This window comes from Ornithodoros turicata, chromosome 3 (genome assembly GCF_037126465.1).
Source record: "Ornithodoros turicata isolate Travis chromosome 3, ASM3712646v1, whole genome shotgun sequence".
In the NCBI taxonomy this organism is placed as follows: Eukaryota; Metazoa; Arthropoda; class Arachnida; order Ixodida; family Argasidae; genus Ornithodoros; species Ornithodoros turicata.
This window is the reverse complement of record NC_088203.1, coordinates 16,695,078-16,704,108: the sequence shown is the minus strand read 5'-3', so window position 1 is coordinate 16,704,108 and position 9,031 is coordinate 16,695,078. Positions and strand designations below refer to the sequence as shown.

Here is a 9,031-nt window from a genome sequence, read left to right as displayed (position 1 = left end):
TGTACAGCGTCAGCACTAATTTTATAACGGATAACAGTATCTAGGAAGTTACCTCTTGCGCCAACAGGGAGACGATACCTGTTCTGACATTTAAACAGCTGTGACGTTGAAAAGGCGACCACATATAATCGTGATCAGGAGAAGCAACAACACATCTGAGGACGCCGTCTAGAGAACATCAACCACTCCGGCATGTCCCTTCCTCATCGGGGGCTCAACCACAAGGTGCGATAAAACAACTGAGATGAACTCGATCACCGTAGCGTCAACATACTCCACCAACACTGGACATGAAACAGATGAAGCGCCTGATTGCACGAATCCTGTGCTAGCAGCCAGAGGAAAACTCTTGGCCATTGCTTTTACTGTGTATTTAGCACGAGCTGGATGGTAACGATGTTTAGGGCTGCAGCACGTGCTACGCTGAAGATGGTTCTGTAAGAACGAGAACAGCAAGTTAGGCTAGTTGGTATGTACTAAATATGGTAGCGCGCCAAGCAGTACACAAGGAACAGGAAGGACGACAGATAGAAAGATGGACTTGTGCGCTTGTCCCCTTGTCGCCGTTCCTGATCCTTCTGTACTGTTTGGCGCGCTACCATGTTTAATAGTTCTATAGGTGGCCATAGTTCCCACGGTTAGGTTCCTCGCGCAATTTTTATGCAAGCGGGCCCCGATCACAGATTACTACAACGTGATGGACAATGACGCATCGGGCAGGCCATAGCCGCGTCTGTATCTGTACTCAGTAGCCAGGATATACTCAGCACATATAGGTGTCTTTTTTTTCTCGATACATATTTTTTATAAACAATAAGGGCTATAGACATGCTGTTTTCACTTCTATTATATCTGGGCCGGCGGACGTTCTTGGCGATATGCTGCTCAACCATCAAATGACTCATCAAAACCATCAACCGTCAAAATCGGTAACTAACTTTTTTATTGTAAATTCTACGAAGTTGTCCCAATGAGAACATCTGTTCCTTTCGGTGACCTGATATCGTAGCCATTTCAGGACAAAAATCCGTTCGGTAGATTGTCCGCAAAAAAATTCGTGAAGGAACACCGTTTTTTTCATTTTTTTCTTTATTTTGTTCATTGCGCACCTTCGGAGACCCGTCTTTCCTTCACCCCCAATGTGGGATGGTGAAAGGACACACTGTCGCCTCTTGCGTCTTGGAAAGAGATTAAAAGAAAACAGAAAATGCAACCCAAGATAAGGGCAGTTCCGATAGCGTCACCCGATACCCGTGTTTTTGTTTTGTTTCCGCAAATTAAAGCTCATCTTCGACGCATGAGGCGGCACTGTGGCGGCATCTTCGACGCATGAGGCTGAAGTCCGAGAGACACGGACACAGAAGACGACACAGGTAAGCTCTCAGAGACAGCAATAACTTACTGGTTCATCTCAACTTAAAAGCTAAAAATCTTCGAAGGGGTGCTAGAGTGATAAAAGACGCGTTTCTTACTACGCATACTACTAGAGACGGCCACTAGGGGAAACGTAGTTAGTAATGCGTCTTTTATCCCTCCCGCTCCCCTTCGAAGATTTTTAGCTTTTCAGTTGAGGTGAACCAATAAATTATTGCTGTGTCTGAGAACTTACGTGTGTCGTCTTCTGTGTGGGTGTCTCTCGGTCTTCCTTATTCATCATACTACTTTGTAACTACTGAGACGTAGTTTAACTACATTTTGAACTACCTTGGCGTTTTGTGCGCGGTGTCCAGCCTATAAAGTAGACCGACGGTTTAAACTGGACGATGCGTTCTACTTGACGAACTGCTGGATAGTCTTCAGAGCCCTGTGTTTTAGTCGACTGCTTTCTTTTCTTATTTAACGTTTAATTATCCAGAGATGAAAGATGAAAGTCACTGAAAAGGTTAGCCAGCTGTAGGACTCGACCCCACATCTTCTGGATTACCGGTCCAGGGCTCTACCAATTGAGCTAAGCTAACACGCCTTCTCAGCGACTTCCTGTGTGTGGGTTCGAGTCCTACAGCTGGCTAACCTTTTCAGTGACTTTCATCTTTCATCGTTAATTTCTTAGGCTACCTGAGGCCTTGTATGTGATTGTCCCTTCTATGTTGTTCCAGCCTCAGAACATCAGTTCTCTCATATCCAGAGATATTTTTACTGCCTCATATGATTACGTTGCAAGTTTCTGTTTCTTGACTTTAGACCCGAGGTGTAAATTAGAAATTTGTCGAGCGTGCCGAGAATCGGCAATCGCAACTTTTTCCAGCGAGTACGGCGTATGTTTTTCGGTGTTTATTGCTTTTCACGAAATCGGTGTTTTTCGACGTTTTTCCTGGCGTGTGCATGCTTTACCCGACAGTTATCGGCGAATAGAAATCGCAATGTAATTTCCGCACGACGCGCTCATTGAACAGGGCATTGTTAGCTGCGGTGGCGGCTTTACGGCTAACGAAAACGTAAACTAACATTTTTCACGACCATCGTATTTAATTTATGTATGGTTCTCTGATCGGCATCAACAATTTGTTGGGCATGTGCAGTAATTTATCTCTGTCATAGTTCCTGGAATGTCCCTCTGTATTCGATGTTTTTCGATTAAAACCGAATGAGGGAAAATTTACCCGGCGTATGTTTTTCGGTGTTTTTCGATTAAAACCGAAACTGCGGAACCCTACCTATCGGAAATCTATGTAATCTAGTCAAGTCATGCACCAACAAGCCGAAACGTCCACCTTGCTAAAATACATTTCTAGTACAACGGGACATTCCAAAGTTACCTCTCTTCGTCTGTTCTGTCCGTCGTTAGCTAGCATCGTCGGAACATGTTTGTAGCCTGAACAATATACAGTGCAAAAATGCTGAAAGGAAATGAGACTCAGGCCCTTTTGCTGTGATTCGCCGTGTACCCTAATTGACATAAGATACGTATAGCTGTCGCCACACTTAACCGTAACGCGCGATCGCAACCTCAGAAGGTGAGAGCATATCGAGCCATTGCCGAGCCACAGTCGAGAGGCGGCGCCTCTGTGCAATGATCCATATGTTTCGAACACACCGTCGAAGGTTGGCCGCTTGGTGACGCTGGTTGGCCACACTTGCCGCGCGATCGCGCGTTACGGTTAAGTGTGGCGACGGCTTTACATGTGTGTCTAAGACAAAAAAAGAAAAAAAAAAGAGAGGAAGTGTCAGCACGCCATGTATCGTATGTTTTTTTCTTTCTTTTTTTTTTTACAATGGCGGGCACCAGCGGCATGGCCGAGCGGGTTAAGGCGTCCCACCCGTTGGTGGTAGCAAAGGTCCCTGGGAGGTGGTGGGTTCGAATCCTACCGCCGGCCATGCTGTCTGAGGTTTTCCCTGGGTTTTCTGGAGACCTTCCAGACGAATGTCGGCACACTTTCCCCTGAAGTCGGCCCAGGACACGTACTAACCCTCCTGTCCCCCACTCCTTCCTGCTGTCCTCTCTCCATCTATCCACATCTGTACGCCGCTGATAGCCACAGTTGCTTCGCGGCGCTAACAAGGAATTAAAAAAAAAAACAATGGCGCGGGGAACTGCATAGCAGATTGGAGATAATGTCATAGAGTACGAAGTAATGTAGCTTAACTACTAGTTATAATTACATCCCCCCTTATACTTTCTAACTACTTTTTAACTACTACTTGTCATCACTATGGATTTGTAAGGAGTGCTTGCCTTCTCGCAACGTTCATGTCCGCAAGCCGCCCTCATAGATACGGCTACGGCCAATGCTACCTACTAGGGTTGCGGAGTTGCAACTCCGGAGTTGGAATGATTCCGGAGTCATTCCAGATTTAGCAGAGCCTGGAATGGAATTAAAATGGAATGGCGGAAACTGTCCTAGGAATGGAATGGTATGATCTGGGTGCCCCGGTGGCAGTTTTAGTTTCAACCTGCTGGTTTCTGCCCTCGCACCCTCTGCACCGCACCTGCACAGTGAAATAACCAATAATAATGAGTGCCAATAATAATATAAATAAGAGTGAAATAACCTCGTCTTTGTGCTTTTTCTGTGCTTGGTAATGTCAATCTCCTCTAGCACTGCTGGACTTGCCCGTACGGTTACCGGTCCTTTTCTTTTCTTGAGGGAAATAACAGAATGGAATTGGGTTGCCAAGCCAATCCAGGAGTGGGAATTGACCGTACCTTTTCATTCCGAGGAATTGAAAGGAGTGGAATTATGGTAAATCTCCATTCCTTCAAATGGAATTGGAACGGAATGGGGTCAACCCTGCTACCTACAGATACCGAAGGTCTGCTTAATGCACGGTGGTGGTGGTGGTGGTGGTGGTGGTGGTGGTGATGGTGGTGGTGATGGTGATGAAAGGGCTCGCCGTTGTCTGCCTCACAGATGTAGGGAACGTCACGACTGACGCCCTGGGGAATGCGCCTTAATGCCTTCTCTCATTCCTTGGACATATATAAAGTCAAGATGTCAGCCAATATGTGATATTGTCATGTATGAAAATTGTGTGGTAATAAAAAGAAATCCAAATTTTAAAAAATCCAATAATCGCGGACGATTTAAAGGACAGGCTCTCTGTGGCTAGCAGTGGCTGCCCATACGGCTTATTAACGGATCGTCTCCATGGCTATATGGCCGGCGAAAGCAAGTTTCACTTCGTCCATTCCGGCATCCCTGGTATCCAGTCCAAGTCGTGTTTTTTCCTCTGGGCTCTGTGTGCGAAGTTCATTTCCCTTGTCTGCTGTCCACGGGTTATTTCCTATTCTGGAAGGAAAGCATATCGGGATGTAGTTCCGTATCGGAAAGTATATTTTATTTTTATATCAACGTATATTTCCGTATATATGTAATTCCGTATGAAGAAAAAAGAATACAAACAAAAATCAAACGCTTTTACGTGAAAGAGGAGCTAACTAGTGACGAAATTAAACAGGAAAGACCCTCGTATATTGCGTGAAACGTATAAAACTTAAATTTTATCGCCCGTTACTTGAAGGCGATCCGCCATCTTCACTGAGGACCTTCAGATCTAACCCGAGGCACAGTCTCGACGCCCGCACCGCCTAGTGCGTGCCTGGGGGGGGGGGGGGCGCACCCCCCAGACACTCACCCCAATCTGTAGAACATAACCTGGACTGACCTCACTAAAATGAGGTGATTTAGCCCAATTCAACGACCCTACCTCTTGCAAGATGGCAAGTTTAGAGTCCGTTAGGCATTCCCGTGTTTCTCCTGCGCTAAAAGTGAATCAGATGAGGCTGTTGAAATGCATATGAAAAAACTTCTAATCCACAGAATTTTATAATTCTTACATTTTTAGATTCAGTATATGACTTTCTTCCACTTCTATGTAATATTTACCTTCCTATATAACGCTTTCACTAATTATTAAAAACGAGTGTACTCTTAAAAGTGAACCTCTCCACTTCTCCACATAGCACGCTCCTAACCAACCATCATCTCGAATGATATCGTTATCTGTTTTGTTATCGTTATCGTTATGATATCGTTATCGTTTGGTATCGTTATCTGTTCTGATTTGTTGGAAACGGGAGGCGTACGCGTTTTTTGCGTCAACTATGAACAGCATAAGTGTCACAAAAAACGCGTACGCGTTCGCTAGGAGCGCGCTATGCGGTGAAGATCACTTTTAAGAGCGCTGTCCCGATACGGAACTACACCCGAATAGCCCACCAGGGAGACGTTCTACTGCAACGTGAGAGAACGACATATGGAGTACGCGGATATAGTGTGATGCCGTTCGCATCGCTTTTGGGGCTACCGTATCTATCGTGATGGCTTCGGTCATGTATCAGCTGTGGTCATGCGTCCCTATTCGTCACCTTGGTTCGGACAGGGACAGCGTTCGTGTCCGCCCCCTTGTATCCCTGCGCTCCCGCGATAGAAATGCTGCGAATGAGCATGTGCTCTTAATTTTGGTGTGAGGGATACTGTTCCGACGGAGGGCGCTACCACATGTTTTCGAGCCCGCAAGCAAACCGACTCGAGGAAGAAGTTGTGGTCCGAGCCTAACAGCGCATGCTTTCGTTCTCTCCGTGCCTGCCCGGCTCCTGTTCCACCGTTCCTCTGCCTCAGCGCCATCCTTTCCAGTTTCATCATGAGTGAGTACAAATTGCTCAAGGTAGACGTTGAAGGGTACGCGTTTGCCTTTGTACCCTGTCAAGTACATTTGTTCGATAGACCGTGGAATTTTTTTGTGTGCCACTTACGGACCTCATGTCACACTCAACACTCACTCATATCATGTTCTTTTGCAGCTGAGATGAATGAAGTTTCGCAGATGGGCGAAGCTTCAGAGATGAGCGTAGAAGGTATTTATTTTCTCATTGACATGTGTGCCTATCTTATGCAGATGTCAGTGCGATATATTTTCATTTAATCTTTCCTTAAGAATCATCGCTGCAAGCGACAGGGGACGGCAAGGAGGGTAAGTCTCACTTTACACTTTCTTACATCCGAGTCTTACAGTATATGAGGGACTTCCACTGATTCCCTTATGATTGTAAGGCACATTGTTGACTATAGACTAGACGAACGACTAGGAAAATAGTTTTAAGAGAACCATGGGACCTTTAAGAAGCGTGGAAGGCACTTGGATATCTTTTTACTGCGTCACATGAGGATACACCTTAAGGAACCGTCAAGCAAAATATTTCATTTTGGGTGTGAGAATTTGCTGAGAAAATGGCTTTGCAGGAGAGTGCGCGGTAGAGACGATCTCGCCCAGCGGCTCCTCGCGTCTCGTGACGTCGGGTGGTCGTCTCGTGCGTTTTTCATTGGCCACCGAGAATCATCTGCTAGCGAGAGCCGACCAGTCGAGACGCGGGAAAGGCGGCGCCTCAAAAAGAAACACAAAAAAGAAGGCGCTTGCCTCAATATTGTAGGGGCACATGACGTTGCAGACAGCAGTGGTTTATTCAGAATCCCAAACATGGAGCGGTGTTGGAAAAATTCGGGGGGGGGGGGGGCATTATTATAGTTACGTCATTACAGCTTAACATATCATTAACGACATGTGTCTAAACCTGAAATCAAAAACGCCCCCCTCTAGGGGGTACACAGTTGAAAAAGTTAGGGAGGAGTCATTTAAGATTTGGGTGGGGATGTTAGGGGGGTGTAGGGGGCGGGTCTGGATAAATCACTGGCAGACATGCAGCCGATGGGAACAGGTTTTTTGACCCACGAGATTGAAAGCGCTCTTGCGCTGCAAGATCCCTACGCGCTATAGTGGCAGTTTTTGTGCGAATGTGTGTCACAAGGCTTGTAATCCTAACCTCTACACTCTAAAATCTGAACTTCACCGCATAGCACGCTCTGCGCCAACCATTGCAACGAATGATAGGGTTATCGCTTCTGATTGGAAGGGAGAGGGGCGTACGTTTTTTGTGTCAATTTGGATATACGATAATTGACACAAAAAAGGCGTACGCCTCCCTCTCTCTTCAAATGACAAGCGATAACCCTACACTCTTAGAAATTAACTTCAGCGCATAGCACGCTCCTACACTCTTAAAAATGAACTTCAGCACATAGTACGCTCCCAGCCAACCATCATCCCGAATGACAACGTTCTCACCCCCGATTTGTTGAAAACGAGAGGAGGAGCCTGTTTTGTGCCGTACATAATGGCACGAAATAGGCTCCGCCTCTCGTTTTCAAAAAATCGGGGAGGACGTTGTCATTCGGGATGATTGTTGGCTAGGAGCGTGCCACGTGGGGAAGTTCATTTTTAAGAGTGTAGGACAGGGCAAAGCACGTACCTTCAAAAACTCAGCATGAGAGTGGCCGTGTGCCCTTTATTTGCCCCGTCACTCATTAAACAGATGGAAATACTGCAACAGAAGCAGCATGTATGCGTCATGACCCCTCGGACGGGACCAACAGAAGCACGTACATTCAAAAACTCAGAAGAGTGTAGGCATCTTCATTAGAAATGTTCAATTAGCCAATCAGTCAATCAATAAGTCACAAAAACGTCCAATAAGTATCACAAAAAAGGCATACACCTCCTGTTTTTAACAAATCAGGGCAGGTAGCACTATCATCCGATGTGATGTTTGGCTAGGAGCGTGCTATGCAGTAAAGTTCATTTTTAAGAGTGTATCATTCGTTGCAATGGTTGGCGCAGAGCGTGTTATGCGGTGAAGTTGTTTTTAGAGTGTAGATCTCCCGACATATTTGTTTTCGAGTCTCTCTATGCTCCTTTCACGACAGGCTTGAAGCTTTCCTTACAAGGCTAGAAGGGAAGGGCGAGCTGCTACATGATGACAAAGAAGATAGAAACCCGAGACTATAGGAGAATTAAGGACGAAAAAAAAGAAGAAAGAAAGAAAGAGAAACATTAGAAACGCACACAGTCCCATTCTGTGTTTCGTCTTTAGATCATTGCAATACGGGACAAGACTCCTGAGACAGACTCGTTGTCCTGTGTTGTACGTGTTTGTTCAATCTTCAAACTCAGGGATATGCCGTTTATGCCTTGTTCTTCGACATGTCCAGGAGGAAAAAAATTCCTCACAAATTGCCGTTATCTTTCAGATCAAGGGAAAGGGTAAGTGCTATTCATTCTGCCTTCTGTTCTTTGCTGTGCCCCGAGTTTTGAAAGTACGAGGCTATCCCGTTTCTCCTATACCAGCTCCAGTAGTACTGCACCGTTACGTACAACGACATCCTTTTTCTAATCCAATTCTAAGCCATAATTCAGTTCTAATCCAACACAAGCCAAATACAAAGCCATCTGACTGGCCGCCATTAGCTCCGCCCACTTCACCTTGATTGGCCCATGCTAAGCCTACTGATCTTTGATTGGTTGACCGTAGCTCCGCTCCTTTATGCTAATTGGTTGGCTTGGCTCCGCCCATTCACGCTCAATGGCCCATGCTAAGCCTACTGATTATTGATTGGTTGACTGTAGCGCCGCCCCTTAATGCTAATTACTCGGCTCCGCCCACTTCACGCTGATTGGCCCACGCTAAGCCTACTGATTGGTTGACTCTGCCCCGTTATGCTAATTACTTGGCTGCTTCACACTGAATGGTATACGCAGA

At 46.0% G+C, this 9,031-nt stretch overlaps 1 long non-coding RNA gene across 1 annotated transcript; it reads left to right on the top strand.

Moving 5' to 3' along the window:
• Positions 1–5,952: 5,952 nt before the first annotated feature.
• On the top strand, positions 5,953–8,535 carry LOC135389966 (uncharacterized). The gene is made up of 4 exons (XR_010421640.1): positions 5,953–6,085; positions 6,242–6,295; positions 6,376–6,411; positions 8,523–8,535. It is a non-coding gene; the product is annotated as an uncharacterized LOC135389966 (long non-coding RNA).
• The last annotated feature ends 496 nt before the right edge of the window (positions 8,536–9,031 follow it).